Genomic DNA, 15,166 nt, shown 5'->3' on the forward strand with positions numbered 1-15,166 from the left:
TAAGGCTCAGTTCTCTGTTCTTAAAATCACCTTGCTAATGCAAGAAATGGCAAATATGTATGAATATACATATAAATACATATAAATATACGGGAGACAGCGACAAAGCAAAATGAATATAAGAAGGAACAGAGAAGGGGGCCAGATGAGGATATTCCCTCAAAGGCCCAGTCCTCTGTTCTTAACGCTACCTTGCTAATGCGGGAAATGGCGAATAGTATGAAAGAAGAAAAGAATAAATATATATATATTTATTTATTTATTTATTTTGCTTTGTCGCTGTCTCCCACGTTTGCGAGGTAGCGCAAGGAAAGAGACAAAAGAAATGGCCCAACCCACCCCCCTACACATGTATATACATACACATCCGCACACGCAAATATACATACCCATACATCTCAATGTACACATATATATACACACACAGACACATACATATATACACATGCACACAATTCACACTGTCTGCCTTTATTCATTCCCATCGCCACCTCGCCACACATGGAATAACATCCCCCTCCCCCCTCATGTGTGCGAGGTAGTGCTAGGAAAAGACAACAAAGGCCCCATTCGTTCCCACTCAGTCTCTAGCTGTCATGCAATAACACCCGAAACCACAGCTCCCTTTCCACATCCAGGCCCCACAAAACTTTCCATGGTTTACCCCAGACGCTTCACATGCCCTGGTTCAATCCATTGACAGCATGTCGACCCCAATATACCACATCGTTCCAATTCACTCTATTCCTTGCAGGCCTTTCACCCTCCTGCATGTTCAGGCCCCAATCACTCAAAATCTTTTTCACTCCATCCTTCCACCTCCAATTTGGTCTCCCACTTCTTGTTCCCTCCACCTCTGACATATATATCCTCTTTGTCAATCTTTCCTCACTCATTTTCTCCATGTGGCCAAACCATTTCAAAACACCCTTTTCTGCTCTCTCAACCACACACTTTTTATTACCACACATTTCTCTTACCCTTTCATTACTTACTCGATCAAACCATCTCACACCACATATTGTCTTCAAACATTTCATTTCCAACTTATCTACCCTCCTCAACACAACCCTGTCTATAGCCCATGCCTCACAACCATACAACATTGTTGGAACCACTATTACTTCAAACATACCCATTTTTGCTCTCCAAGATAACGTTTTCACCTTCCACACATTTTTCAACACTCCCAGAACCTTCGCCCCCTCCTCCACCCTGTGACTCACTTCCAGTTCCATGGTTCCATCCGCTGCTAAATCCACTCCCAGATATCTAAAACACTTCACTTCCTCCAGTTTTTCTCCATTCAAACTTACCTCCCAATTAACTTGTCCCTCAACCCTACTGGACCTAATAACCTTGCTCTTATTCATATTTACACTCAGCTTTCTTCTTTCACACGCTTTACCAAACTCAGCCACCAACTTCTTCAGTTTCTCACCAGGATCAGCCACCAATGCTGTATCATCAGCGAACAACAATTGACTCACTTCCCAAGCCCTCTCATCCACAACATAATGCATACTTGCCTTTCTCTCCAAAAATCTTGCATTCACCTCCCGAACAACCCCATCCATAAATAAATTAAACAACCATGGAAACATCACGCACCCCTGTAGCAAACTAACATTCACTGGAAACCAATCACTTTCCTCTCTTCCTACTCATACACATGCCTTACATCCTTGGTAAAAACCTTTCACTGCTTCTAGCAACTTACCTCCCACACCATATACTCTTAATACCTTCCACACAGCATCTCTATCACCCCTATCATATGCCTTCTCCAGATTCATATATGCTACATACATATCCATCTGTTTTTCTGAGTATTTCTTACATATTTTCTTCAAAGCAAACACCTGATCCACATCCTCTACCACTTCTGAAACCACACTGCTCTTCCTCAATCTGATGCTCTGTACATGCCTTTATCCTCTCAATCAATACCCTCCCATATAATGTCCCAGGAATACTCAACAAACTTATACCTCTGTAATTTGAACACTCACCTTTATCCCCTTTGCCTTTGTACAATGCACTATGCTTGCATTCCTCCAATCCTCAGGGATTTCACCATGAACATACATACATTGAATATCCTTACCAACCAATCAACAACACAGTCACCCCCTTTTTTAATAAATTCCACTGTAATACCATTCAGACCTGCTGCCTTGCTGGCTTTCATCTTCCACAAAGCTTCCACTACCTCTTCTCTGTTTACCAAACCATTCTTCCTGACCCCTTTCACTTCGCACACTACCTCAACCAAAACACACCATATATCTGCCACTCTATCATCAAACACATTCAACAAACCTTCAAAATACTCACTCCATCTCCTTCTCACTTCACCACTACTTGTTAATACCTCCCCATTACCCCACCTCACCAATGTTCCCATTTGTTCTCCTGTCTTACACACTTTATTTACCTCCTTCCAAAACATCTTTTTATTCTCTCTAAAATTTAATGATACTCTCTCACTCCAATCTCATTTGTGATCTTTTTCACCTCTTGCACCTTTTTCTTGACCTCCTGCCTCTTTCATATTGCCAAGAGACTGTCTTGTAAAGGGATCACGGTCTCCTAAGGGAGTGCATCTGTGAATATTAGGAAATCCATATTAATGTTTACACTTCTAAAGACATACTAGAAAACTAGTTTAGAGGATCACAGAATTGTTCATACTAGAAAGAAACCATGCTAATGTTCATATTGCTAAAAGGCTTTGCCTATTGGAATAATCTATTGCAGCATATGACACTTCACACAGGCAAGAAGCCATACAAGTGTTCCCATTGCTTAATGATCTTTGACTGTAGGAGGGATAACTTGGTACAACTCACAGCTACTCACACAAGGGAGAACCCATATGAATGTTTAGTGTCAAAACACCTTCTCCCAAAGGAGTGCCTTTGTGAATATTAGAAAAGCCATATCAGTGTATACACTGCCATAGACCTTCCAGTGGAGCATGCAATTGTTCATACTGGAAAGAAGCCAAGCTAATGTTATAGTGGTAAAAGAAATTCACCTATCGGGATGATCTACTGCAGCATGTGACTCTTCACACAAGCGAGAAGCCATGCGATTGTTCCCATTGCTCAATGACTTTGCAGGATGTCTGTAGTGAGGCACATTACAGTTTAAACAAGAGAGAGTCAAAAAGAATGTTCACTTTACCAAAAGACTTTTATCCAAGATTTATTTAGTCCTGCATATGAATGTTCACACAGGTGAAAAGCCATTCACATGGCCATTGATCATGGTGGTCAAAGCTTCCACTATGTCCTGCCACGGTGTACATCAATGCAATGTGATAAGGTCCTGCTGTGCTAACAGACACCTAACAACAATTTGATGTTTCACTTACCGAGAGAAAAGCCACATAGTCCTAAGGAAGTGAAACTGAATTAATGATGATGCAGAATCCATTATCAGCAAGATGGACCATTATCCAAGACAAGCCCAAACTGTCCCTCATTTAAATACAAAGGCTGACATGGGTGACATGATTTTGATAAGGAAGATTTATAAGCTTTTTTTACCTTTTCTCTGCTGAAGATAAAAAAGAACCCTGCTAATTTGTTCTATGATTTGTCATATAGGACAGCTACAGCTTAACAGCCAATGAAATTGACCATTGATAACCAAAGCAAATATGATATCTCTGCTCAGAACATCTTTTGTCATCTTTATAATTTTCTGGTGTAAACTGGTGGTAAGCTGTTATTCAGATCAGTTTGACTGCATGTATTTTGATATGCTAATTCAGTTGTGAGGAAAGCAGTTAGTTCATCTGAAGTGGCTATGGTGGTAATTTGAGATCTTTACCATTGTGTCTAATTATATGAAGAATATTGGTATACAGTATGCAAGAAGCAGTGCATTGTTTCACTGCTGATATATGTGAAATCCAAGAGTATATAGTTTAGGGTGGGTAAGAAATAAGAACAATATGTACCAGTAATTTGTGTACTATAGCTGGAATTAGGAGGATAGTGAAAATGTAAGTACAGGATGTTTATGGTCTTTCATTGTCTAATGATATTATTGTGTTGAATGTAACTACAGTGCCCATTTCGAATCATAACTTGGCGCAGTTAGTCAGTATTCTATATCCAGATGTCAACTTTTGGGTATGAAAACAAGTGAGATTTTGAAAAAGATGTTCATGATCATATACTACTTACAGTTGCTAGGAGCCATGTTTCTGTATTCTTTGGGAAGAGAGAGAGAGAGAGAGAGAGAGAGAGAGAGAGAGAGAGAGAGAGAGACAGAGAGAGAGAGAGTCAACAGTTCCAGTGTAAAATACAGTGGATGTTGTAAAGATCATTGAAATATCAACAAAACATCACAGTCGTTTACATCAGACCATAAGACTCTACGGTTCCACACATCATTGGTCAAAACAGCACACAAGTAGCATCACATCAGGGCTCAAGGCACGTATTCAGAACTTAGTCAAGGGGTTGGGGGAGGTGTGAATTACAAACTCGCTAAGATAATGAAGAAAAATATCGCTCAAAACAAAGAGTTTACTGTAAGAAAACATTGTACCTTAAAAAACAATGTTTTAAGTTTTTTTGATGTCAAATTGGATCGTTAATGTTGGTCATTTTCATATAAGGCATCTGTGATAATTTTTGAATGAAAATTATTTCATGTCATTTGATAAGAAAAAAGAGCGTTTAGCTGTAATGAAGAGTTTTACTTCAGACAAATTAACGTGCTTCTGGAAAGATAGAAAATTTCATCTTTCACAGACCTTAGTGTTTTAGGATGGTGGTGAAAGAGTGGTAGTTACAGTGGACAACAGAGTAAGTCACTGAAACGGTTGAGCATATGAATATATACATTTACTTTCCCTTTTGAGGGACTAAAAGGGTTGGAATAATTGTTAAGAGTGTGTGATTTATATCATAAAGCCTTCAAGTGGAGTTGACAATTTCCCCCTTTTCAATCCCCCTCCACCCCATAATGCTCCTCTGATTTTTTCCTGTTTAAATCAGGACCACAAGACTTTATGCATAAAATACGAAACTTGTGTCAGTGAAAAGCAAAGGTCTTTGAGTTTAGCATGTTTAGCCATTAGAGTGTGAGATGACCATCAATATCGTGAGACTTACGGAAATTGCTAGAGGATTGACATGCTTGCTTCATTAACTCTGTTCTATTTGTTGTTTATTTAATGCAAACATAAACAAACAAAACTTTAACGTACTACTACTGTACCATTGTACGCCTGCAGGTGAATGTATTTTTGTACTCTTAAACGTCGAAAGTCATCGCACACCATTAAAACAATTGTTACTATGAATCATTTTTTTTCACCCTCTGTCCCTATCATGGAATGAATTGAGTGTTAAATGCTTTACGTCCGGGTATTTAGCAGAAAGTAACAGGCCCTTTAAACATAGCATGGAGAGGTGCTGCCCTCTAGCGGCTGCGGCTGTTACTAACTGAATGTAAACAACATTTGTTGTTGTTGAGTTTTATGATCAGAAAACTGTACACAAAGTTGTAACAAAGTGATGTAGAATTGTATATAGTGTCTTAAGCGGAAACCACAGAACGCAAGGGTAACCAGGTGAGGACTGTTATTAGTTTAGATATAAATATAAAGGAAAATATAGATGATTTAAGCTGACAGGAATGTTATAAAATCGAGCGAATTTTAAATGGATGACCAGCTGATGTATTTGATGAGATATATGTGTTGACATAAAGAGGGTGATTGAAGTACGCTGATATGTGGAATATGATTGTCTTGAAACTATATGTTATGACTCACTTCAATAGATAAACTCTTTTCAGTTTTGCTCTTTTTGAGATAACTCAAGTCGGAGTCCAATTTATTAACCTCCTCAGTGACACTGGCATTGTAATGTGGCTACTTATGTTAGTGGTGATTTCTGTCATTTGCTTTGATAACAGAAATATCTAAAGAGGTCGATCTTTTTTTTTCAGTGAGAAGGGTTATGAAGTGCTGGGGAATTTGTTAGGTGAATTAAATAAGAGACTAGTTATGTTTTGCAAAAATAGTAAAATTTATACTTCAGAATACGTATTTGATGTTAATGTCATCTTAGTGTTCATAATGTATGTCATTCCGATGAGTGAAAAGTTAAATGACCTTATTATACCCCTCGTACAGACGTAACGAAAACATGTAATAATTCTTAAAATGTTTAAAGAAACAATTTTGATATTTTCTAATTTTGTTTCAGTATCAGACCATTTTTTTCATAAGTTCTATTGAAAACATCTGTTGTAGTACCTTGTATTCTTGGATATAGACGATATAACTTGCAACCTTTTAACATTGTATGTGGTTTAACCTTTAGTTGAATGGGATTGATTCGTCATAAGAAAAAATGCTATCCGGTGTGTCATTGTTGTTTTCGAAAGACACACCTTGCACTAATGATTATACAGCACTTTGCGACTCTAGCATTCACCCGAAACTTCAGGATTATATTTAGAAGATTATCTGATTTAGACGATCTTGGTGACTTCCTGGAACTTTAACTCATTAAAACCTGATAGCATGTGAAAAATGCCATGCTGCATATAGAACTGATTAGGGGAAAAGAGTTTTTCACCTTGAGAAAGGCTATCTTAGACCATGTTTGGCAAAGCTAGGAAAAGGAACAATAGTGTATCATATATAAGATTATCCTAGATAATACGAGGTTAGGTTACGTTATAGTATGCAAGGTTCTCACATCTCAGGGTATGCCTTCATACCTTTGGCCAAGTACACATGACCTCGGGTAGGATGGTATATTATGTTAGGCTAGTTTTGCTTAAGTTAGGCTGTTTTGTGTTATGCATATGTTCTGTGTTGTAATCCTACTGTTTCCCTCATCCTCAAAGCCTTACCCACTTTGTGGAGGAGTCAAGATTCTCGTAGTGGTTTGATATGTCTGTTAGTGAAAATTAATCACACCAACATATAAACTTGATGGAGTGTACTGAGACAAACTTTATTTATATTCAACAAGAAATATCTTTGTGGAGCTAAATTGATCGACTTCCCAGTACTACACCAGATTTAGATAAACACTGTGGTAACAAGAATGGAAATATGGTCAGATACAGATGCTTGAAGGTGATGTTAAAGCAGAGATTTGGGTATTCATGGTTTTGATATGGTACTAGGATCAAGAAAAACAGGTAAAGCATTCTTATGACTCAACAGTAAAGGAATTCTTTATCAAATGTCCCATTTCCATTGCAAAAGATATTTTTCCTAAAAGTGTTTAAAAAGTGATGCAGAGGTATATAATCTACTTTATAGTTTTTCCTTAGCTTGTTTAAGGCAGTGACAGGTATAGCATGGTCTTAGGCCAAGCTTAGCTATGCTAGGTTAGTGGATTGTAGGCTATATTTCAAAATGCAAGGCAAGGCTACAACATTGTATTTTTGGTTTTTCACTCCTTGGTTAAATTTTTATATACCCTAGGCCAAGTAGAAGTGGCTTTGGTAGGAATATATGGTGTTGCCTTGCTTACTGCAGTATTATCAACCGTGGTACTGAATATTCTATTTTGTCATTCTTATGTGACATTTCCAATGTCAGTGTAATGAGATAGCATCAGGAACAGACTGAAAAATGGCTTCGTTTTCCTCTGTCCACAAACAGTCCCCCAGACCTTTCCATGGTTTCCCCTGGTTCAGCCTGTAAAACCACAATGCTTCAATTTGTCCAGTATTTTCTATCCCATGCATGCATTACATCCTTTCACATGTTTTGAATTTTTTTTTATGTTAGCTCAGATGGCACAAGCAATAGAAAAAGAGCAACCCATCTACTTATATCCACACATATTTACATAAATGCACATACATGTACATATACACACACATACATATACATATATACACATATACAGATATATACATATATACACATGTACACATTCACACTTGCTTGCCTTCCTCCATTCCTGGTGCCACCCTGGCCCACTGGAAACAGCATTGCCACCCATTGCGTCACTGAGGCATCACCAGGAAAAGAAAAAGGCCACATTCTTTCACACTCAGTCTCTAGCTGTCATCTGTAATGCACCGAAAATATATTCCCCAATTTACATCCAGGCCTCACAAACCTTTCCATAGTTTACCCCAGACATTTCACATGCCTTGGTTTAATCCATTGACAGCACATTGACCCCGGTATATCACATCATTCCAGTTCACTCTGTTCCTTGCACACTTCTCACCCTCCTGCATGTTCAGACCCCGATCACTCAAATCTTTTTCACCCCATCCTTCCACCTCCAATTAGGTCTCCCGGTTTTCCTTGTTCCCTCCACCTCTGACATAATCTTTTTTGTCAACCTATCCTTACTTAATTTCTCCATATGTCTGAACCATTTCAGCACATCCTTTTCAGCTTTGTCAACCACACTCTTTATTACCTCATCTCTCTTACCTTATCATTACTTACTTGATCAAACCACCTCACACCACATATTGTCCTCAAACATTTAATTTCCAGCACATCCACCCATCTCTCTACAACCCTGTCCATAGCCTATACCTCACAACTATATAACATTGTTTGAGCTACTATTCCTTCAAACATACCCATTTTTGCTGTACATGATGACATTCTCTTTTTCCACACATTCTTCATTGTTCCCAGAACCTTTGCCCTCTCCTCCACCGTATGACTCACCTCCACTTCCATGGTTTCATTTGCAGATAAGTCCACTCCCAGATATCTAAAACATTTCACTTCCTCCAATTTTTCTCCATTCAGTCTCACATCCAAAATAACTTGTCCCTTACCCCTGCTGAACCTATTAACCTTGCACTTACTCACATTTACTCTTAACTTTCTCCTTTCACACACTTTTCCATAATCATTCACCAACTTCTGGAGTTTCTCACTCGATTCAGCCACCAGTGCTCTATAATCGGCAAACAACAATTGACTCACTTCCCAGGCCCTATCATCCCCAACAGATTGCATACTTGCCCATCTTTCCAAAACTTGCATTTACATCCCTATCCACCCCATCCACATACAAATCAAACAATCATGGAGACTTCACATACCCTGCCCCTGACTGACCTTCACTGGGAACCAATCGCTTTCCTCACTTCCTACTTGTACACATGCCTTACACCCTAAATAAAAGCCCCTTTGCTTCTAGCAGCTTACCTCCCACACTATATATTCTTAAGACCTTTCACAAAGCATCTCTTTCAACCCTGTCATATGCCTTTTCCAGATCCATAAATGCTACAATACAAATCCATATGTTTTTTTAAGTATTTTGAACCCGGGGTAGGGTTTCATATATGTGGAAGTATCCTTTTTTAATTTTTCTTCTCATCTGCCATTTAATGTCATTCCTTTTTTGCTTCCCATACCTTTAAGGAAATCTGTCTCTTTAATTGGTATCTTCACATTCATGATTTGTTTCTTCATGCAGTGTTAGATAAATTCCTTTGTGAGCATTTCTGTGGAACTTCCACTTGATTTGTGTATTTTTGATAAGACTGTGGTTTAGCAAGAAATTAAACTGAGAATCACATTTTTATGGATCGGTCATATCAAAACTGCCTTTCAGTCTGCAATGGATACCATCCAAGAATTGGTAGGATTCATAGGTGCTGGCAAGGTTTTTTCATTCTATTTTTCTAAAGTTCCCTACAATATAAACACCTGCTGTTAACTTTTTCCAGTTCATAGTTACATTCAAAACTGTTTAGCTTTAGTCTGTAAATTTGAAGTGTTACTTTTTTTACTTTTCCTTCGTTCATTTATATTCCTATTGTTTTTGATAATGATGGTGTAGTAATTTACACTCATAACTTGTAAAGGGAACAAGAAGAACAGGGAGACCAAATTGGAGATGGTAGCATTTTGAGCAATAGGGGCCTAAACATGTAGGAAGGTAAAAGTTGTACGAGTGGTAGAGTGAACTGTAATGATATGGTGTACTGGAGTCAGCATGCCATCAGGAGACTGAACCAGGGTATGTGAAGGTTCCTGGGTAAACCATAGAAAGGCCTATAGGGACTGGTTGTCAACAGAAAGCCATGGTTTCAAGACCTTACGCATGACAGCCAGAGAAAGGATATGAGTGAATGTTGCCTATTTTAGTCTGTTCCTGGCACTACCTCGCTATTGGGGAAATAGCAATCAAGTATGAAAATAAAACTAGTAATGTTATAGTTTAGTAATGGTGTCATCATGCATTGAAGATCTGAGCTGTCTTTGTCATGAGCATCCAATTTTGACTGCCTAATTTTGGCCTAACATTAATACATTATGTAACAATTAATGCTAATGTGTATTATCATTGGCAGGTCATGGTATTCGACACAAGAATGTAGTATTGTGCCACCAAACTTTCTTGACTGGCAAGCTGCTACAATAATGATGCAGAGCAATTGTAACATCATGATGGGCAATACAACAGCAAACAAGTGTATACTTAATAAAAGGAAAAGGAGCAGTAGCATTAAAACGATCTAAAATGTTCAGAGCAGCAATAACATTAGAAACAACTGAAGATCATTTCTGACAGTAAGAGTACATAGCAACGGTCATAGCAAAGGCAACAGGCACAGCAGTTATAACAACAGTAAACTGACAGTAACTTAAGAAGTGAATAGTAACAGAAACCGAATGAAAGTTAATCTAAGGAAAAGGTTTTTCTATATATAAGAAGACTAGCATTTAATTTTCAGTACAATCAAACTTGATTTTATTCATCAGGATTAGTTATTATTAGTCGCATATCTTTATGTTAATGTTGAATACAGTCACGCTGTTCATAATACTTATTTGAATTGAATTATGATTTCCTAGATTTTTTTATGACAAGGATTATATAGTTAATGCTGAGCACAGTTGAACTGCTCGTAATGTATATATGAAAAATATGATACCAGATTTATGCAGTAATTTATGTTTTCCCAAGATCAACCCACAACAGTGTGAATGTAAATTACCCAAATTTTTTAGTATATGTTATTAGAGATTTGCTGCCAGTGTCAAAGTGCTTTGCTTTTATAGGTACTTGCATGATTTTTGGCACTGTGCATCTTGTATAGATAGTTGTAAGATATAAATACTTGTGTCTAAAAGGCAGATGTAGGATATGTGATGAATATGTTTATTTGTTGGTTATGGAATTAACCTTACATATGCAAGTAAATTAAAATTGGTAATGGCCGTAAAAGGTTTTAGTAGGGGACTTGCATTGTAAGTAATTATGTAGTCATATGAAGAATATGCAGAGAGACTATAACATTTTTTCTTTAAGGCTAATTAGATTTAGGCGTTATGTTTGGAAATAACAGGAAATGCCTTGCTGGGACTTTGATTGTAGCATTTCAGGATATGAGTATAAAGGGGATGGAATTATTTGCCTTCATCTGACCTTACTGTAAAAGGCACACTTCAAACAGACACCCTTCACCATTCACTGATTTTGAGTGGTTTATCTTGGTACACTTAACCGTGAAACTTGACTGGTGCATCACACCAATCTTGTCGTGCAAATCCCACCCCCTACACCAACCAAGATCATTCACACCACCTTTGATGTTTAATCATCAGTCATCTGTGGCTTTCATAGGCTGCAGTGGTAGACAAGGTTGCATCATAAGGAATGGATGATTGGTATATCCACAATCTGACATAGTTCTTAAAGAATTATAGCTTCAGAAGGTATATCGTATGCACACATACCTAAGAAACTTTTCAAGTTTTAGTGTTGTCAGGAAAGTTTTGTCTAACAGTTTGACTCTTAAAAAGTAAATAACACTTCACAAAGGAGAGAAGCCATATGATTACTCATAATGTGATAAGAATTTTCTTCATATTAGAGAGAAGGTATATGGATATTCTCATTACCAACATACCCTCAACAATAAAAGTGTTTTAGCATGGCACATGAATCCTGAGACAGAGTGAAGTCATGAATGTTCATTGTAGAAATACCTTATCCGTGAATGGTTCTTAATGCAGCATATATATGATTATTCATACAAGGGGGAAGACATATATGTTTACATTGCCAAAAGGCCTACAATACAATCAGTTTAGCGTGGCACATAGATCTTCATACAAGAGAATTGATAGGGACCTTCACGCTCCCAAAAGAACTTCTGAAAGGGTATTTCAGTGCTGCACATGAGTATTCATACAAGAGAGAAGGCACATGAATGTTCACATTACTAAATTACCATATGAGCAATTTAACAAGAATTATGAATATTCATACTAGAGAGAAGTCATACGAATGTTCCAAGTGCCAAAAGACCTTTAATAATAGGAGCAATTTAGCACGACACATGAATATTCATACTAGAGAAAAGCTATACGAATGTTCACATTGCCAAAAGACCGTCTCCTGCAGGAGTGCTTTAATGAAACACTTGAATATTCATACAAGAGAGAAATCATATGACTGTTCACATTGCCTAAAGACTTTCTTCTGGAAAAGTGCTCTAATGCGACATATTAACATTCATACTAGAGAAAAGACATATGAGTGTTCACATTGCCAAAAGACCTTTTATGATAGGAGCAATTTAGCACAGCACATGAATGTTCATACAAGAGAGAAATCACATGAATGTTCTGAGTGTCAAAAGACCTTCACCTTCAAGACTGCTTTAGTGCATCACATGCATGTTCATACAAGAGAGAAGGCATATGAGTGTTCATATTGCCAAAAAAAATTTTGTAGAAAGGGCGACTTAGTACAACACATGAATATTCATACAAGAGAGAAGTCATATCAATGTTTACATTGCCAGAAGGTCTTTTACCACAGGAGCCAATTAGGAGACCACATTGCTATTCACAGTGGAGAAAAGCCATATGAATGTTCATATTGTGAAAAGACCTTCACTTGGAAGAGATATTTAGTGCGGCATATGAATATTCATACAAGAGAGAAGACATATTAATGTTCACATTGTCAATAGATCTTTTATGACTGGAGCAATCTAGTACATCACATGCATATTCATACAAATTCATGAATATTCATTTACAAAAGAAGCCATATGAATGTTCAGTGCCATAGACCTTTCTTTGAATGATGATTAAACATCATTGTGACAAAATGATATCCTGCCGGTAAACGTTTGAGGACCACTTGATGACTTACTTCTTACTCAAAGTTGAGAAGTCTTTTGGTCTTGGGGGATGGAAACAAAGTTGATAATGGAGCAGAATCCAATGCATACAAGATGAACCATTGTCTAGAAGTGGGGTGAATTTTGCTGTTTGCCATACAACTCAACTGTATGCTGAAAATAAAAAAGATTCTACTCACCTTTCACTCATAGATATGGTGATTGCTGGAGAACCCACAATCATTTTGTGATGTTCTAGAAAGGTACTCCATATTTTGCAACATAGATACTGTGATTGAAATAAGAAGGGGAGTAAACGTCCTTTGAAAAATATCAAAGATATCTGTAATTAGTTCCTTGCCAATAATGAAATTTTATTCAAAATATGAGTTAAGTTTTAGGTTAAACCTTACTCAGGAAAACTACTTAGTAGTTATGGTCTTATGCCACTCTTTAGATGATGAGGAAACACTGTATAAAGTATAGAGTTTAACATATCTGAACAGACCATCAGGTGAAACTTATCTCAACTAAACCAGGGTATGACTTTTGACTATGGATGATGGATAACAGTGAAGATAGACATGGTGATTTTTAAGTGTTTGCCATGCTAAGTGGATGCATAGAAAGTGAGGCAACAACATATCCAATAGATGGTAAACTTGATCATTGATGGTAGGGATTGTTATTACCTGTGTTTTGTTCAGGTAGCACTTTGTTAAATCTACCATTTTCCTTTGAAAAGGAGTAATTTAGGTTTTATATATGATCATTTTGGCTGTATATTTCTTATGATGATCCATTTTTTATGAAGGCAACATGTCAGGAAATACTGCATGCTTTGTAATGATAATGACGATAAACTTTTATTATATTAGCCCCTTTCCTTATCCTTTTTTTAAAGTTTGTTCCAAAAGACATCCATGTTCACCCAATTCAGGTTTGAAATGTTAAAGTTCTAGAAAATATTGCATTGTGAAATACATAGTTACTGTAATGCTAGTTAGCTTAACAAATACAAAAATATTAGCAGAATATAGATGTTCTTTCATAAACATTAGATTGTTAAAGATATTAAAAGAAAAAAAAAAGAAATGACAAATTTTCCAAGAAATACACAAATCTGATTATTTCATTTTATTTGATTAGTACCATTTATCCTTTTCATTAACTCCTCTCAGCTTTTGCTTTATGTACCTGCTTCTTTCAGCTATAAAGTCAGGTAGTTCATTACTGTATCAAGGAATCTGTAGAAGTACTGCAACATATTATGATGTTCATCATTTGCATAATTGGCTGTGTTTTTTACCAATAAATGCAAACTTTGGTCAAGTGCAGTAAGAGGGATAGATAACTTTACTTTGGTGTACTCCATAGCATCAGCTGAACTCTCTAAGTTGGAGTTTGTACCATCTTACAGTACTGTATTACTTCACTGTGTATCTGCATATTCACTGTCATATTTACCAATACTTGGCTTATTGAAGGTGAAAAAAATTATGTAAAGGCATGCAGAATCAAACCAGATGTTTGCACTTTCTTTAAAAAATGCTGGACTATCCAAGTCTCGTTATTTATGTTTCTATCAGTGTGTCTCATCATCACTGTCTTATTCATCTTCAGTCAGTATACTAGGGGTAAAAAAAACAGCAAGAGTAAGCAGAAATAATTTTGTCTGATAATTTTGTCTAATTTTCTTAACGATGGTCAGTTTACTACCAGTTATTAAACTGAGACCATGATCAAGATTCTAGGATGTAGCTGTCTGTTTAATCGTTTTTATGGTCACAAACATCTCCCAATGTGATGTGACTTGTGGTAAGAATATGACATGATCATTAATGATTCTCTGTTTCTCGTATGCACATTCCAGCTCCAATTTTTTGGCTGTGTCCAAGAAAAATTTCCCTGGAAAATTGTACATAATGAATTTATTACTGTCTTATTTGCCCATTGCCATTTTTCAGAGCAAAGCAAATTTTGGGGAAAATCAGGTTTATGTTCATTATCATTATCTAAATCCCTCTTTTCAGAGAAAATACAC

General features: G+C 36.9%; 1 protein-coding gene and 1 long non-coding RNA gene across 12 annotated transcripts in view; both read left to right on the top strand.

The window, feature by feature from the left end:
• Positions 1–15,166, top strand: part of LOC139746178 (putative neural-cadherin 2) — a 760,037-nt gene that overhangs the window by 542,452 nt on the left and 202,419 nt on the right. The gene's annotated exons all lie outside the window — the stretch shown is intronic.
• LOC139746180 (uncharacterized) lies at positions 4,811–13,996 on the top strand. The gene is made up of 2 exons (XR_011712092.1): positions 4,811–5,596; positions 10,336–13,996. It is a non-coding gene; the product is annotated as an uncharacterized lncRNA (long non-coding RNA).

Source organism: Panulirus ornatus, chromosome 64 (genome assembly GCF_036320965.1).
Source record: "Panulirus ornatus isolate Po-2019 chromosome 64, ASM3632096v1, whole genome shotgun sequence".
In the NCBI taxonomy this organism is placed as follows: Eukaryota; Metazoa; Arthropoda; class Malacostraca; order Decapoda; family Palinuridae; genus Panulirus; species Panulirus ornatus.